The sequence below is a fragment of the Pinus tabuliformis genome, chromosome 9 (genome assembly GCF_031772625.1).
Source record: "Pinus tabuliformis cultivar Carrire ecotype Pingquan chromosome 9, CPIR1, whole genome shotgun sequence".
Lineage (NCBI taxonomy): Eukaryota > Viridiplantae > Streptophyta > Pinopsida > Pinales > Pinaceae > Pinus > Pinus tabuliformis.
In genome coordinates, this window is record NC_142307.1 from 1445148906 (window position 1) to 1445166564 (window position 17659).

Genomic DNA, 17659 nt, shown 5'->3' on the forward strand with positions numbered 1-17659 from the left:
TTGTTGTGCTTTTTTTTGTGTATTTTCTCAAATGCACTCCAATTGCGTTCACACCCTAAAGAGCTACATGTTTGACTCAAGATTCTTATGGCCAATTTTTGCAAATTTGGTGCCCTTGCACCATAGCATAGCTTCGCCACCAAATATCTACAACAGAATAAAGAAATAAAACATTCAAAAACTTAAAACATAATTAAACTTTCAAATAAAAGTTACATAATTGAATTTAAAAAAAAAATAGAATTATAAGTAAGGAAATTCTAAATTGAAAATTCTAATTTCTAATGAGTGATGACTTGTCACTTACGTGGCATGAAGAGGGTCCTTTCCCTAATAGCATCATCAAAGCCAAATAGGCCAACACAATCCCGATAAAACTGTATCTCGCGATTGATTTTGCTACGAAGCTCAGGATTAGGTACCATCCTATGAATACAGGAATGGAGCCCTTCCATCACCTCGCCATCAAAATCAAAGCCGCATTTGTATGAAAATGCGGGGTTGAGGAAGAGTGTTGCTGCATGAATGGGTCGATGAAGCATCCCTGTCCACCGACTATCAATCACATCCCATAACATCATATGCCTATCAAGGCCAGTAGAACCCTTGTCTGCATAATAAGAACGAATGGCCTCCTTGGCCCTATCCATGGCCTCATACAAATAAGCCATTGTAGGCTTCTCCCCATCTACCAATCTGAGAACCTTTACTATAGGTTCACTAACTGAGCATGCTTCTTCTACTCCACGCCAAAACGTCTCAAAGTACACCATTTTTGCAATGGCTTTCCCGTGTTATCTCCTGCTGTATCTATAATTACGCCAGTCATCAGACACAAACATTTGCTTCAACTCGAACTGACTTCGAAGCAAAAACTGAAGAGTAATAAAGTTTGTGGCAAAACGTGTGATCACAGGGCGCCGCAACTCCTTGTTTCTAGTGAACTTCCTCATGAGGCTAAGAACAAAAGCATGGTTATAAATAAATTTGGGGACACTCCTAGCCATATCAACCGCCTCCTTGATGAAGGAGAGTTTCCCCATATCCTCAAGCAGCAAATCAAGACAATGTGCTGCACACAGAGTCCAGAACAATGTGCGATGCCTCTCCATAAGCATCTTGCCGGCAGACACATAATTAGCTGCATTGTCTGTTATGACTTGCACCACATTTTGCACACCAATCTCCCGAATGAAAGCATCTAACAACTCACTTATCGTCGCTGCATCTTTGATATGTTTTGATGCATGCACTGATTTAATAAACATGGTACCTTTAGGACAATGTACCAAGAAATTTAGAAGGGTCCTACCCTTCCTATCTGTCCAACCATCAGACATCACTATGCATCTAGAAACTTCCCATGTTTTTTTCAACTCCGCCAATCTAGAGTTGATGTCCTGCTTTTCTGCTTGAAGAATTGGCCCCCGCAACTCCTCATATGTAGCACTTTTGTACCCTGGGCCCACAACAGCAATAGCATCACACATTGGCTGCCAAAATGGATTGGTTTTGGTGATGCTGAGAGGTAAGTCGCTCTAGAAAAGACACCTCCCCATGACTCTATCTGCTTCTTGCTTCTCCTTTTTTTTAATAAGTGATTTTATGCCTGGTTGTGATCCATGTCCTGTTCGTGGAACAAAAAATGATGACCTTGCACTAGCAGCAGCAGGTGATGCTGTGGAGCCCCTCCCACTACCCTCAACATCAAAACCAGGAGAAGATATTGTTATGAAACCAGCTCACAAAAAGATAGAAAAGAGAGATCCACGCCTTAGAATTCAGCCTCTTCGAGGGGGCAACCTCCTTTACATTACATAAATGAACAATTCTTGGATGATACAAATGAAAAGACCTCCTTTCTATATATAGGAGTCTAAGGGGTCATAACATAACCAGAGCCGACATAACAATAATAATGTAAGGGCACAATAATAACAATAGTGGGCTTCTATGGGGCACATTAGTAACAATAAGGGCACTACATGGGTACATCAATATAATAAGTGGGTTGTACTAATAACAATAAGGGGTTACACTAGTAGTATAGGGGCCTAACATGCCCCTCTCCTTCAAAAAGCGTTGTCCTCAACGCTTGAGTAGTTCTTGATGCTTCTGTATAAAATTCTTGTCCTCCCATGTGGAATCTTCAGCGGGTAAGTTCTTCCACTTGATGAGATACTCTAAAATTGATCTATATCGTAGCTGTCGGGTTCTTGTTTCTGTGACTGCTCCAGGTTTCAATATGATTTTTCCTTCCTTTTCAATATCTGGCAATATTGTTTGAATTGGGATCTTTTGCAAGTTTTGAATAAGTGGCCATACTTATTTGTCCTTCTTCCATTCATCCCTTACTTCATTTATCCAATCTGGTTGGATAATAGAAATAGCACAAAACAATGCTTCCACATCCTCATCCTTGAAGAGTCTTCCCATTCGGTAAGGTCGCCATTTTTTAAGTGCATGTAGTATTGCCAACGTTTCCTTCTCATAAATAGCTTGCTTTAGATGTAGCAGTAAAAATACCCAATCGCCTACATCAAAATATTTTTCACTGTGATGTTGATCTACCTATTGTTTCATTTGATTTTGCACCGAAGTGGCACTATCCTTTAAAAGTTGGAGAACTTGTTGTTGATGCTCGATGTGATCTTTCATTGCTTGAACCTTTTTCTTCTTGATATGTCCTTCTATCTTTAGATTTTGAGGAGTGGTAATTTCTTCCAATCCTTTACAAGATATGGTCGGATTCATTTCTTGACGCTCGATGTGATCTTTCACTTCTTGAATATTTTTCTTCTTGATATATCCTTTTGTCTCGCTAGTTTGAGGAGTGGTAATTCCGACCAGTGAATTACAAGATATGGTTGGATTCATTTCTTCTTTCTTGATGTGATCTTTCACTTCTTGCACCTTTTTCTTCTTGATATTTCCTTCTATCTTGAGAGTTTGAGGAGTGGTCATTCTTGCCAATAGTTTACAAGATATGTTCTGATTCATTTCTTCTTTCTCTGGGGTTGGGTCTTGGCATATATCCTCTTCTTTTGATGTTTCTTGATCCTTTTCTTCCCCCTCTTCATACTCTATGTAAAATAATTTCTTCTCAGCACACTTATGACTTTTAGTGCATTTGCTATCACAATTGTAACAAAGCCCTTTTTCTCTTTTTTCTTCCAATTGTTGTGGTGTAACCCTTGTAGGTTGTGGAAGGCTAGGAGGAACAACACACCCATCTTTATAGTTGTGACGGGTAGAATTCCTTGTTGCCATAATTTTACTTTCAAATATGTCACAAATCCATTTTACTCTTTCCAATTGTTGTGGTGTTGCTCTAAAGAAGGTGTTGCTCTTTGTATCCTCATAATGTGCTATCATTTCCTCCGTGAGAATTGATCACGTAACAAGTTTTTTACGAGAACAAAGCCCTTTATACCATAAAAATTGATCTGGTTCTAAATATGAAGATGCAATACATACTTTTTGTAACAGTGGTACACCATGTAGATCAAAATATTGCTCCATCTGAAGTATCCAATTTACCGGATCCTTGCCATCAAACTTCCTCATCTTGCTTTTTCTTGATTTTAGGACCTCGATCTTGAAACGAATATAACTCTGTACTTTCAGATATTTAAGTTCTAAAATTGATATCTGTAGTAGCCCTCTGTGTCCTCTTTCCAATGCCACAAGTCTGACCCAAATTGGATTCTCCAAGGAAGAGTTATGCGAAATCTCCCACAGCGACTTGATTATAGACTAGTTCAGTAGAGCGAACTTGTACGACGTGCCACGAGTCATTGTTTCAATCTTTGGATCTGAAACATGCGTACAAGAAAATACAGTCCGTCCTCTTTCTGTACCTTCTTACAAAATTTCAATCCGATCCCTAGAGAGAAAGTTATGACGATTTTCCCAGGTCACCTGTTTTGAATGTAATTCAGGAGTCTGCAAAAAGACCAACTTCCTCAGATCATATCTCCCCAAATATCGCGCGAAAAGCTTTGAAATTCGGACCCAAGGTTCAGCGCGATTTCTTCTCAAATGGGTTTTTTTTGCGACTTCTGAAACGTTACAGAAAAAAGTTATAGCGAAAATGCCACGATGACCTGTTTGGAGCAACGAAACCCTAGAATCCAAAGCTCTGATACCAAATGTTATGAAACCAACTCACAAAAAGATAGAAAAGAGAGATCCACGCCTTAGAATTCAGCCTCTTCGAGGGGGCAACCTCCTTTACATTACATAAATGAACAATTCTTGGATGATACAAATGAAAAGACCTCCTTTCTATATATAGGAGTCTAAGGGGTCATAACATAACCAGAGCCGACATAACAATAATAATGTAAGGGCACAATAATAACAATAGTGGGCTTCTATGGGGCACATTAGTAACAATAAGGGCACTACATGGGTACATCAATATAATAAGTGGGTTGTACTAATAACAATAAGGGGTTACACTAGTAGTATAGGGGCCTAACAGATATCCCAAAAGATCTACCTGCACATTTAGCCTTGTTTCTTTCTGTCTTTTTCATCAATTGCCTCAAGAGCTTTTTGTATAAGCTTCGGACTAGAAACTGTACAAATCCCAACATCATGTCCAGTGAGTCTAGCCAGATGGTATTTCAATTGTGTAACCCCTCCTGTCATCCTGGTCCCACACAATTTGCATGTAAGATATGCCCGATTTGTCCCACCATCAGGCTCCCCATACTCCCAAAATGGGTCCAAGGCTTTTGGCATATTTGAATTTTGTAGTGAGCTAACTCAAACCTAGGGCACCAAAGAGAAATTTGGAATTAATAAGTAATAACCACCTCATTTTACAAAATATTTTTTTTGCTACATTATTTGCAATGTGAATTCAATGAAAAACCATAAATGACAATAAGAAGGTGCATTTGAAAGTTAAAAAAAAATGGAGTTTGCTGTCCAAATATGGAGAAAACTCTTGCATTTGCTCATGGGCATGAAAATCATAGCAAATGGAAAAAAAAAACAAGCAAAATGTTTGCAGGAAAATAGGTAAGCAATAATAATCCTAAAACTATAAAAAAATTCATTAACATAGGGGTTTATTTGAACATACCTGTTAATGGAAGAAATGAAATTGTCTCACTGTTCTTCAATCTTAGATAAACAAAATCTTCGTTGTTGGTGGCGATAATAGCTATTCAACACTCAAATCCTCTTTGGCAGCAAGCACATAGCTCTCCCCTTCTTTCTCTAGCAATCAGAAATGAAAATGAATAAAAAAAAACAAAATTGGCCTTTTCTAGCCGCGACGGCAATTTTTTGCTGTCCCCGAGCTATTTTTTCAATCGTAGCGCGATATTTTCTTGAGATATCGCCGATATTTCAGAAATATCGCGATATTTTCGGGGAGACAAAATATCGCGATATTTCCTTGGCGATATCTCATCTCCCCGAAAATATCGTGATATTTGCAAATATCGGCGATATTGTCAACACTAGTTTTACATGTATTGAAATATTGCTAGGGTTTTCTATTATTCCTTGTCTAAATGCAATTTTTTATTGGAAAGTCTTGGTGAATTATTGTGTGTTAAATCTATTTTCCTTGAAATCCTTAGAAGACCTCCGAGAGAGCTTTTTTTCTAGTTAATTTCTCCCCTCATAAAAATATAGTTAGGGTTTGAAAGTGAAAACTACGGTTTTCCACCTTGCTCCATGCATGAATTTGATATCTCTAAAATTTTCCAGTAAGGCTCCATCACCCAAGTAGGGAAAGGCACTGGGATCATAGTTTTAAAAATCGGAATTGATGACCGGACCGGTCCACCTAATAAACCGGGTTTCAAACCAGAACTGGTCAAACCGGGATTGGTTAGATCTCAATGAACCGGTTTTAAAAAAACACATGAAATAATTATTTTTTAATGAAAAAAACTATTTTTAAGATTTAAAACCATGATTCCAAACCAATAGACACAATATGCAAAGTTTTCTCATATATATACCACCATGTAAAGGTGAATATATCAAAATGGCACCAAGTGCAATACATATCAACAACAAAATATATAATCAATGAGGCTCTAAATGGCCTCTAGAACTTGTGGCCTCATCCTGCAATGGGACAGAAACTCATGCCAAAGAAGCCCTTTTTCCTCCATGCGTTGTCCCCCAAGCCTGCGACCAGCTTCAAATGTGTATTTGCTATCAAAAGTGCACTTGGGATGTGTAGAAATGATCTCAAGTCACCTTATATTTGTACACAAATATGAGGGTTACATGTGGTGTCAATAACTCTAATTTGGGTACTCAAAATACACAAGCCGACTTGCTCTTTTGTCCCAAATTAACTTACAACTACATATATTAACTTCAAAAATTCATTTCTCCACTTCTAGAGCTCGGATTTCGATGATTTTTGCTACCCCTTTCTCCTCTAAGGGTCCTCTAACACCTACATGTGTCAAATCATCGAAATGCCATGTGGTTCCACACCCACGAGTTTGGGTGCAAATCCCACACCTTAGGTTCCAAGCCCACAAAGTGCTTTTGTGGTGCTCCAACCTCTAAACACCAAACCCTCGGGCTTGGAGTGCCTCCCAAGCTACCAAAAATCAATAGACTCCTACCTCCTTACAACCAAATTCCCTTGCTTCCAAACCCCTGCGAATTTGCCCAGTTCGATGCCTGCGCGGGCCCTAGGAACCACAAATTTCCCTTGTAGAATTCCCTCAAAATCCAGCCACGAAACCACCCAAAATCTTTAGCAAAATGCTAGGCCACCTTGCTCCTAAAAGCCCAAAATCTCTCCACCACACATGCAACTCCTCCAAGTGGTGCAAAATTCTCTTATTGTGTCCTTCACTGGCATAATTGGTTGTTCAAACTCCTGTAACAGCTCTTGTAGTAGCTGGGTAAGGCAAGGAAAACTCTCCTAGGGGTGGCACTCGAAGTCCCCTGAAGGAAGAGTGGAGATCTCCGTTTGGAATCCGTTGTGCTTAACAACACTGTGTTGTCTTGGCTCAGCAGCTCAAGAGAACTTAGTTCAGTTGTCAAAATGTCAAAAGGCCCCAAAATGAGAGCCTTACCTCCAATTTATAGCTTGTAGCCCTCTTACTCCTTGGGGGATACACCCATCAAACCTGCTTTCTCCTCCAAGTTGAATTCCTCCAAGGGGTGCGTGTTCCCTTGGAGTGGCCCCCACTTTCCACTTCCCATCGAATTTCTTTGGCTCTTCTAATGTTTGGGAAGCTCCCCTTAGCACCTTTAATTAGCTTTTCCCTTTTTACCCACTTTTTCCTAAGTTTTGCCACCAAAATTATGTTCACCCCGTTATCCATCATTTTGTGGGTGATATCCCTAAGAGAATTTTTTTTTCTCCATGATGGTCCTCAGCCGGCAGCCAACAATCCCTCGCAACCACCAACTAGCCCGATGTGCCATTTCTTCGCCACCTGAGCCAGCCATGTGGTCCCCCACCCATCTATCATGATCGTATGTTTGAAGGTGGGCCTCCCAAACCTAAAGGTATGCCTTGTTATTTGGTAACTGAGTATTCTAGTTTATTTATTTTGGAAACTTTGGGCATGGATTAATGGGGGGATTCGGCGGAAAGAGTGGTCTAGGTCTGTGCTCATCCTTTAGGTCTCTTTTGGGATGTTAACCTTGCATCCTAGTCCTGTGGGATCTCTTTTATTGACATATTGGTTTTATAGATGGTACTACATGGGAAACCCTAATTTTGGTTGCATGGTCCCGCTCCTCAATTCACATATATTACTCCCCTTTCGCTCATTACACTCCCAATCATCTCTCCTCCCACCTGGGTCCACATAGGGTCAGCCACCCCCTCCCCTTGCCCCACATCTTGGGTCGGGCTTGGAATGATGCCCGGAGGTTGATGCAGCGAAAAGAAAAAGAAAAAGCATAATTGGCCACATTCAACAGGAAATTGTACCACAAAATGCAAAAGATGGCTGGGACAAAAGCATTTAGCATGTGGGCAAAAGCCATGACATGAGCTCTACCACATTCCATGGCCATCACCCTGGTTCCTACATGGCCCTTGATGAGCCTCCTTTATCATTCAGGAACCCATGATTGTCCCAACCCCCGGTGGGCGATGAACTGCCCCACCTTATAAGGGGGTATCCACTACTATACTTTACGCATCATGCTCTCATTACCTAGAGCTCTGAGTAGTTAACCAAAGAAAATCATAAAAAGGCAAAAGGTATATGAAGAAAGGTGGAAAAATCAAGGCCAAGGTAACTCATGCACCACAATTGCTCCCTCCTACACATTATTTACGCAAATGTGGGCTTCCCTTTTATTAGCTACCCTTTTACAATGGCATGTGATCTAGGTTGCCCCCTTTCATTCCCTACCCCATTCCATCATTATGCCACATGCCACCACCATTTGAAAGATGTACCACGAACATATCACCCCCTTTAGAGGTAGAAACCACCTAATAGGATGCCTGGTTAACCCTATTTGGAGCTGGGAGACATTAGCACATGCCAAAGCCCATTATGGAAGGGCATGCCATTATGAAGTGCTCACTTGTTATCCATGGTTTATAAACTCTTTTACTTGATTTCTTTAATGACTTGGTGTGCTGGAAGGCACGGGGATGCATTGGATCTTATGTAGGATTGTAGGTGGTTTCCATTTGGGTTTGGTCTCCCTATACGGGGTCCTGATCCCAGAGGGCTACATTGGCACATGTAGGGTGTGTGTAGAGAGCCATGGGCCTCCACAGCAGCAGACAACACTCCATGGATCCCCACAGCCATTCAAAGATTGCTCGTGGTTCACTTATTGGACGAGGAAGATGCACCTGATCCATCATGCCCAGTTGGCCCCAGAGTTGCACCATACACTTGGCAGATGATCCAAGACTTGCACGATGATTTGGCATCACCTATACCATCATCATAGCCCTTGCAGGCGATCTATAGGCATCTTCGATTTGTTTGGAGACCCATGAGGACACTTGTGTGCCCCCACATGTCATTTGGAGCACCACAGGTTATTACAAGGGGCCAACCCCTTGTCCACTGCTTTTGGGAGTTCAACTATACATTATGGCACATATGGACTCCATTAGGCCTCCTCCAAGGCCCAACGACATGCACTATTCATTATTCGACCTCTTGAGAGGCTTATTTTTTTGTTTATGAGCTAATTTGGTGGGCTTGTCACCAAAAGTTAGTTATTTTGCACATTATTTTATTGTAGGGGCTAATGTAGGCCTAATTAACTAAATCAAACTCATTAGAAGTGTATAAATACAAGTAATGTGAATTCATTTTAGCATCATCACTTGGTTGGACTTGTATCTCTTTAGAGAACTTCACTATCCTTCTTGGTGGACGAAATTTTGGAGCATGGAATGAATTTTGATGTTTGGATCATTTTCTCGTCTTGGAGCTTCTTGTTTGGCAAATTTTTTATGGTTGGATATACTCTAATACATGTAAGTGCAATTTTAATGCTATTCTTTGCTCTATTTTTGTCACATATGTTGTTGTTGGGATTTCGCTATTCTAGGGCTAATTTGCTGCATCTATTATTGCAAAGTTGTGGAAATTTTGTTTCTAGATAGTGATGCTTCATGTATGGGCCATGTATGATGAGTGAATGTTCCTAGGGATATTTCATGGTTGAAATTTATCTTGATAAGCCATCTATTTTGCAAAACAAAGTATAAAGTCTTTGAAGTTGCTCTCCTTTGCCCTAGTGCTAAGTGAAGCTACCTTTAAGGCCTCCTTGACCAAGAAAATCAAATCCGAATTCATAATCATTCTTGACTCCAATCTCCCCAAAGGATTAGGCACTGGTCTACCATAGGTGATCACCCTAAAACTTATTTTTCTTCACCTTCTCTTCTTTCTAGGTCTAGCCCCATAGGTCACCTAGGGCATTGAATATCTCACAATCTAGCCATCCAAATACTTCGATTTTTGGTCCACAACTGCGTTGGTGTGTCCTCAAGAAGCCCTCCAAATTTCATGAGATTTTGATGGTGGGATCTTGAGATATTGCAAGCCCTAGCTCAAAGACCAATTCTTGCCCTTGGTTTTCCTTAAGCTAGTTACCTCATAGGGATCATTGTGCCACCTTTCATTGATATTTTTTTCTTTGATCCCCTTCTCTTCCCTAATTAGGTCAAGCTTATCATTGGTTGTTAAACCCTCCCCCCTTGACCTAACTTGGGGTCCATTTGGTCTCGTGTGGTCTTGTTTCCTATCAAAACTAACTTTTCAAGGATCACTTAGAAATCCAAGTTCCATAAGGATTTTGAGGAATAGGAAGCTCCATTGCATGACATACACCCTAAACCTAACCCTCAAATCCTCATCAACCTTTCCTAGAAAAACCCTACACCTTGCTTACAAAGCAAGCAAGCCCTAATTTTGAGTTTCTCCTTGGAAATGGTGATTGGAATCACTTCTTATCCATTGCATTGATATATTATTTGTAAGTGAGTCCTCATACTGGGTCTCCTCCCATCGGTGAAAGTCCGTAAAGAGTAGGGAGCCTTAGTTGAGGTGACAATGGGCTAAGTCTCCATTGTTGCCCTTGTCCTAGCAGTTGCCCCTTTAGGATTCCCTTTAGGACCCTTGCTAGTTTGAGCAGTTCACTTTCTTCAGAGGGCCGAATGCATGCCCAGATTTGCTAAGGGGCTGAGCCTACATACCCAGGTTCGCTGAAGGGCCATGTTCTTAATTTGAAAAGGGAGCCAAGCTTCATTTCTTGTGGCCAAACAGTGTCAAGTAAACAAGGGTCAAGCTGCTCAGTTTTTGGGGCTGTGGTCTCTTCCAGGAGGGCAGAATTGGGAGTGTCAACTTCAGAAAATTTATTACCAGGTTCCCTCCAAATTTTGTAAGAAAACACTGTTTCAGCTAATAGAAAAAGTTTGCTATATTTTGGGGTGAAATTCTCTGTGCATTTTATCTTGCTGTGCAAGCTTGTTCACTATATGTTTGTTAAAATTCTGAATATGTCTGTTGTAGTAAATTTCTGAGTATGTTACACAGTATGCATGCAAACTGTTTGTAAAAAGTCTGCTACAGGAAAGATTAAATCTTTAAGAAAATTAGTATAGATTTTTGGGTGCTGGTACATTACAGATTCTTTCAACTCAGACATGTTATCAAATCAACTGTCGTTATAGCAGACTTGCAGACATCTTTATGTTTTTTGTCTGATTCGAATGTCATGCTAACTGTTTCACAAATTTTTGATTTTTCTGATTCTTGAAGATATTTAAATCTTATTAATAAATCTCTTGAGCAAATTTGTAAGCATATATAACTGTTTACAAAATATTTTAACAGTATCTTACTAATATTTATATTTTAATTCACTGTTTTTGGATGTGCATACCAACAAGAAGGTGAGTATTCCACATGTACTATGGTTCGATGAAATTTTTAATGCTATAATTGTACCACCATTCCTGCTCCTTATGAAATACAACTGTTATTAATTTATTAATTATTACAAGCTCATATTCAAATCTGAGAAATAGCTAAATACTAGTTCAAACTTGAATCCATGGCACAACACTAGGATGCAACTCAATTTTTCTCACTTAAACGTCTGGCCTGCCCCTCATTTTTGTACACAAAATATTTCCCGTATGGAAACGCCTGAGAAATGGTTCCTGTTCCCCACCACCTCTGGGTGACCCCTATAGAAGAAATTTTCTCTTAGATTTGTCTTCAGCTGGCAACCAACAACCCCTTGCAGCCACCAGATAGCTCAATGTGCCACCTTTATCCACCACTTGAGCCAGCCATTGTGTGCCCTCGCCCATCTATTATGATTGTATGTTTGAAGGTGGGCCTTCCAACCCCGAAGGTATGACTTTTCATTATGTAATTGGGTGTTTATGCTTGCTTTTCTTGGGCACATTTGGACATGGATTAGTGGGGGGATTTGGTGGAAAGAATGGGCTTGGATTGTACTCTTGTTCCCTTGTCCCAACTTGGTGGTTAATCTTGTGTCCTAGTCTTGTGGGATCTCCTCTATTGGTTACTAGCTTTAGGAGTGGCAACACATGGGAAACCTTAATTTTGGTCGCGTTGTCCCGCTCCCTGACACTATATATCTCACCCCCCTTTGTTCATTATAACCCCTTCTCAGACTTTTTCCATCCAGGTCCACATTTGTCCATTGGGTCCACAAGGTGTTAGCCCCCCCTCCCCTTGTCCACACTGTGGCTCGGGCTTGGAACAAGGCCCCAGAGGTCGATGCAGCTAAAAAGAAACTTAAAAGCATAATTTGGCCACTTACAACAAGAAATGTACCACAAAATGAAAAAGATGGCCGGGACATAAGAATTTAGCACGTGGGTAAAAGCCAAACATGAGCTCTACCCCTTATCATTATGGTCATCACCCTGGTTCCTATGTGTAACCCCTGCATTATTAAGAAACCCATGATTGTACCAACCCCTGGTGGGCGATGAACTGCCCAACCTTAAGGGTAATCACTACTATATCATACACATCTTGCTCTCATCCCCTGGAGCCCCGAGCAATTAAGAGAAAGAAAAATCAATAAAAGTTAAAAGGCATATGAAGAAGGTTGGAAAAACAAAGGCTGGGGTAACTCATGTACTACGATTGCACCCTCCTACATCCATACACCCATGTGTGGGCTTCTCTCATTGTAGTTACCCTTGTACCATGGCATGTGGCTTGGAGCCTTCCCTATTGCCCCACTTCATTCCACCATCATTTCACATGACACCTGCCATTTGACGGATGTACCATGGACCTGTTACTCCCTTAGAGGTTGAAACCACCTAATAGGGTCTTTTATTAACCTCTCTTGTTGAGCAAGGAAACACTTGTACCCTCTAAAGCCCATTTGGAAGGGCATGCCACTATGAAGTGTCCACTTTTGCCCCTGGTTAGCAAGCTTATTTACTCAATTACACTAATGGATTGTTGTACTAGAAGGTGAGGAAAGACATTGGATCTTATACAAGATTGAAAGTGGATCTCCATTTGGAATTGGTCTCCCTACATGGGTTCTAAGCCCTCCAGAGGGTCCATAATGGCACTTAGAAGGTGAGTGTTTAGAGCCATGGGCCTCCTCCTCAACAGAGAATTGATTTCCAAGCCATGGGCTTCTTCAACACCTCATACTGCTTGTTCATGTCCCAGTTATACAAAGATGATGATGTACTTGGACCATGTTGTCCGGCCGGCCACACACATGCACTTGACACTTGGCAGCGGATCCAGGGCCCAGATAGGGTTCTACCTCTTCCAGAGAGACATGGGAGGGCTTATGTCATCATTCTAGCCCTTATTGATGGAGCATTGACATGTTTGATCCAGTTGGAGACCCATGAGACCCTTGTTTGTGCCCCACAACCACTTGGGAGCACCACAGATGTTTTGCTTGGAAACCAAGGGGCCAATCCCTTGGTCATCATTTTGGGAGCCCTCCTCTTTATCATGGTACATGGAGGACTTATCTTGGCTTTCCAGTGGCCCTTTGCACCATGATTTTATCATTTCGGCCTCATTAGGAAGGCTTATTTTATAATTTTGAGCTATTTGGTTGGCTTGTCACCAGATTTAATGTTATTTGCACATTAAAATATGTTTTAGGGGCTTAGATAGGTTAATTAGACTAAATCGAACTCCTAAAGGCTCATATAAATACAAGGAGAGCCTCATTTTGTAGATCATCACACTTGGGATTTTTGCTAGCCTCTTTAGAGGATTTTGGCTTGTAATTTTTGGAGAGAACTTGGATGTTTTTGGGATGCACTTTGATGTATGGATATATTGCTATCTTTTTGGAGCTTCTAAATGCATTATTGATGGATGGATATACTTCATATTGTCTAGTAAGTGCCTCTTTTTGTTGAATATCTTTATGTAAATGTCTAATGCATGGAATGCTTTCTCATAGTGAAGATTTATGCCCTAATTTACTTGATATGGTGCGAAATTGTGATCTTGGGAAGTTTTGCATGTGTTACTCATTGATGGTATGAAATGAATGTTCCTAGTGGAAAAATTGTTGTAATTTATCCATGAAACTCCATTAATTAATGATAACGAAGGTAATTGTTGAAAGGGGTAGTTAGGCTTCCTCTTTTAGCCTCCTTGAAGGTCAATTTAGCCTACTATAAGCACCCATGACTCCATACTCCCAATGGTCTAGGCATTAGTCAAGTTTCGTGGTGGTCACCCTTCCTCTCATCATTTTTCATTCCCCCCAAAATATTTTTGGCCTCTTACTTGGACAACCTTGCAAGCACATCATGTGAAATCCCTTAGAGAGCTGATTTTACAAATCCGTTTGGTTCAACTTCTGCACTGTTGTCTCTCCTAGGGATCCTCAAAATTTCACGTAATTTCAACGATTCATTTGTGAGAAAAAACAAGCCCTAGCTCAAATATTGGAAGCCCATCTTGGACGTCATAGTAAGTGGTTTTCTTGAGGGTTGTCTCCTATTAATGATTGATCATTTCCAATCCTTTCTTTGTCCTAACTTGACTTAGGGTTCTCTTTGGAGGTTTTCCCTTTCATGATAAATACTAAGCCCTAGGTCTTGTGTGGACCCAACCTAGTCCTCTCAACTTTAGCATCATCTACCTTGAAACTAATTACGTCTTTCAAAGAGCTGGTTGAGTGGTCTTGTATCATTTTGGAAATCTTGATTCTAGGATACCTATCCTCATTGTATCATCTCTAAAGCCTAGATTCTCATCTCCAACATTAGGTCTTTCTTGGAGAGCCATTAAGCTTCATTGAAGCAAGTGAGCCTCATATTGAGCCTCTCCTTTGAATGGGCCTTGGAAATCACGCTATTCCTAGCCATTGATCCCATCATCCTAATGATTTCTATGAAAATTTCTGAATCTAGAAACATAAATCCTATTGCAGTGACTAGTTTAACATCTCCTACTTGTTATTTCATTCAACAAGTTATTTAATTACATAAACATTGATGTAAACACTACTGCAATCTACACTGATATACAAATCATAAACTGAAGCAATAATTGAGACACACAAGGGACACCGTTATTTTTGGACAACACGTCCTCGGAAAAACCCAACTTGGGAAAACCGGTGCAGCAAATAGAGGGTTTTATATTATTAAGCAAGCAGAATTTGAGTACAACAGGTTGCCTCTCACACTGGCAAACCTTACAGAGAAATCACGACAACAAGAAATACATATGAGGGTTTACCTTGTCCCCAAGCCCCGACTAATTCGATGAGCGATCTAGCACCCTCCTAGCAAATACTGCGTAGTCCCTACGCAATCACTGCGTGGGCCTGCGTCCTGCCTCTAGAGCACTGTGTCACCCCAATTGTTGGATCGATCTGCGGGATGAACACTGACGTTCAGCCCTCCCGGCTCAGAACTTCGCTTTCCCAGCAAAATATCGGACTATAGACGACATTCTACACTGTCACTACGTGAGCCCCTCCTGGACTACGTAGGCTCTGCGTGAGCCCCGCCTGGGATGCATAGGCCTCTGCACTGTCTTCTTGTCGCTCAAGCTGCCTCTCTGCCATGTACTCTTTGGCTCGGAACTTACTTTCTGATCCAAATCTTTGCTTCTGCCGCTCTCTCTACAATAGATTACTGGTTCGATTCTTTCAACAAACCGTGCCCCATAAAATTGAACTGACTGATCAATATGCCCCCTCGGTGTATCTCCAACTGACCCTCAAGCCCCCTCTTATACTTTTCCTGTTGATGAATCAACAACAGAGATTAAGTCTCTAATCAAAGGCTAAACTTAAATTAGACTTGATCCTCGTCTCCTAGAAGCTTCTCACCCATATTTTCATTAATACCCATTAATATTTTTATTTTCCTAAGTTTAGACTTAGGAACCCCATTAAAAATATTAATTATTTTAATAAATATAATCTGGGTGGAATTTCTCCAAACGGTTTCTGGGTCTTGGAGATCTCATGTGTTTTAGCCCCTCCGCAAAATTTTGGAGCTAGAGCACATCCGATGCTACCCAAAAATCAACAATTTCCTTTATACTAGGACTCCTCCCATTGGTGAAAGTCCGTAAAGAGCAGGGGACACTGATTGAAGTGACAATGGGTCTTGTTCCATTGTTGTTATTTGGTCTAGTAGTTTTCCCTTAGGTACGCCTCCTAGGACACTTGCTATATTGTGTGGCAACAGTTCCCAAAAGATTTCTGTACAGAAAACCTAAGGAACATCCCCAAATGTTTCTTGACAGAAGACAGAACAAAAACTATGTGTCCATACTAGAAAATGATTTCTTTTTAATTTTTATTTATGATGTGGCACGGGGGAGGTGCATGGCTTGGGAGTTGAAAAAGACACAATAGAGATTTTTTTTGAAATAATACTTCCAATTTTCACATAAATATATTTACATCATCAAGAAAAGACAAAGGTGGAAGGGTATTTGCAGTGGCACTTAAATCCTCTTCCCCAACATTACCAAAACAGAAATAAAATCTGAATAGGCAGCAAGTTTTAACAACATTTCTTCTTTGATAAGTAAAATACCTTTCGCCAAAAGGTGCATGTGTACCTCATCTCTCCACATATGACAAAAGGTGTACAAAGAATTGATCTCACTCTCAAAAACACATTTACACCGAAGTTTCCAGAGGACCAACAAAGCAAAGATCCTCAGACACTATCAAATGCCAATTACAGAAGAGTGAACTAGAGATAGGGAGTCCCCAAACATGGTTGCATGCTAACGTACTCTCCCTGGAAGAGTAGCCAAGTGTTGTGCCTAACCATGATCCCAACAGATCCTGGCAAACTGGCAGATCATATGGTTCATTGTTTCAGATTGGTGGCAGGTAAGGCAAAGACCATCAGAGAGACTGCTTTTCAACCGCCAAACCTTAGAAGGAAGGCTGTGATAAATAACCAGCCATGCAAACACACAGAGCTTAGAAGACATTTGCATGGACCAGATACTACAATTTCTGAATCCACTGGCTTCAGCATCAAAGGATAACCACCATTAATTAAGTACAGGGACCAGCTCATGGCACTGCTGCAAGATGGAGTACAACTTATGCAAGTCATACTTAACAGTGTGCCCCCAAAACTCCACTCCCAATCATGCCATATAGGGTGGGATGAGGCCGACAATCTCCAAAATTGTGGGCTGATCTGTAGAGAGCAGGTCATACTCATGTGCCGAAGTTCACCAGTTAAAAAAACACTAACAAACAGTCAAAATATAAAACGTTACCCTTTCAGATCTCAAGTTCTGTACTTTATTTTATTTTATTTTATTATTATGCTGTGGTTCATGAACACCCTGGTCAATGGGTGGCGCTATGTCCACGGAAAAATTTGCGCTGATCGACCCCGAAGGGAATCTAGCCCCGCGGCCCACTAGCAAGGCCTGACCCCAAGGGCTTCGGGGAGAATGGACCCTATGACCTCCCGATGGTGAGGCACTGATTTTGACCAACTGAGCTAATCCTTGGGGCTTGTTTTGTACCTTCTTAGAAAGCTATTTTGTGGATATTTGAAATTTATGTGTGTGTGTTTCTTGTTTTTTGAAATGTTGAAAGTGGCATTTTCTGAAACTCATACCATTCTGAAACCCGGATGTTTCCCCGTGGTTTTTCATTGTACATTAATGAAATTATCCCTGTGGTTTTT

The 17659-nt window shown here is 40.8% G+C and overlaps 1 protein-coding gene across 4 annotated transcripts in view; it reads left to right on the top strand.

Moving 5' to 3' along the window:
• The window catches only part of LOC149154003 (uncharacterized), a 289071-nt gene that overhangs the window by 9615 nt on the left and 261797 nt on the right, over positions 1-17659 (top strand). The gene's annotated exons all lie outside the window — the stretch shown is intronic.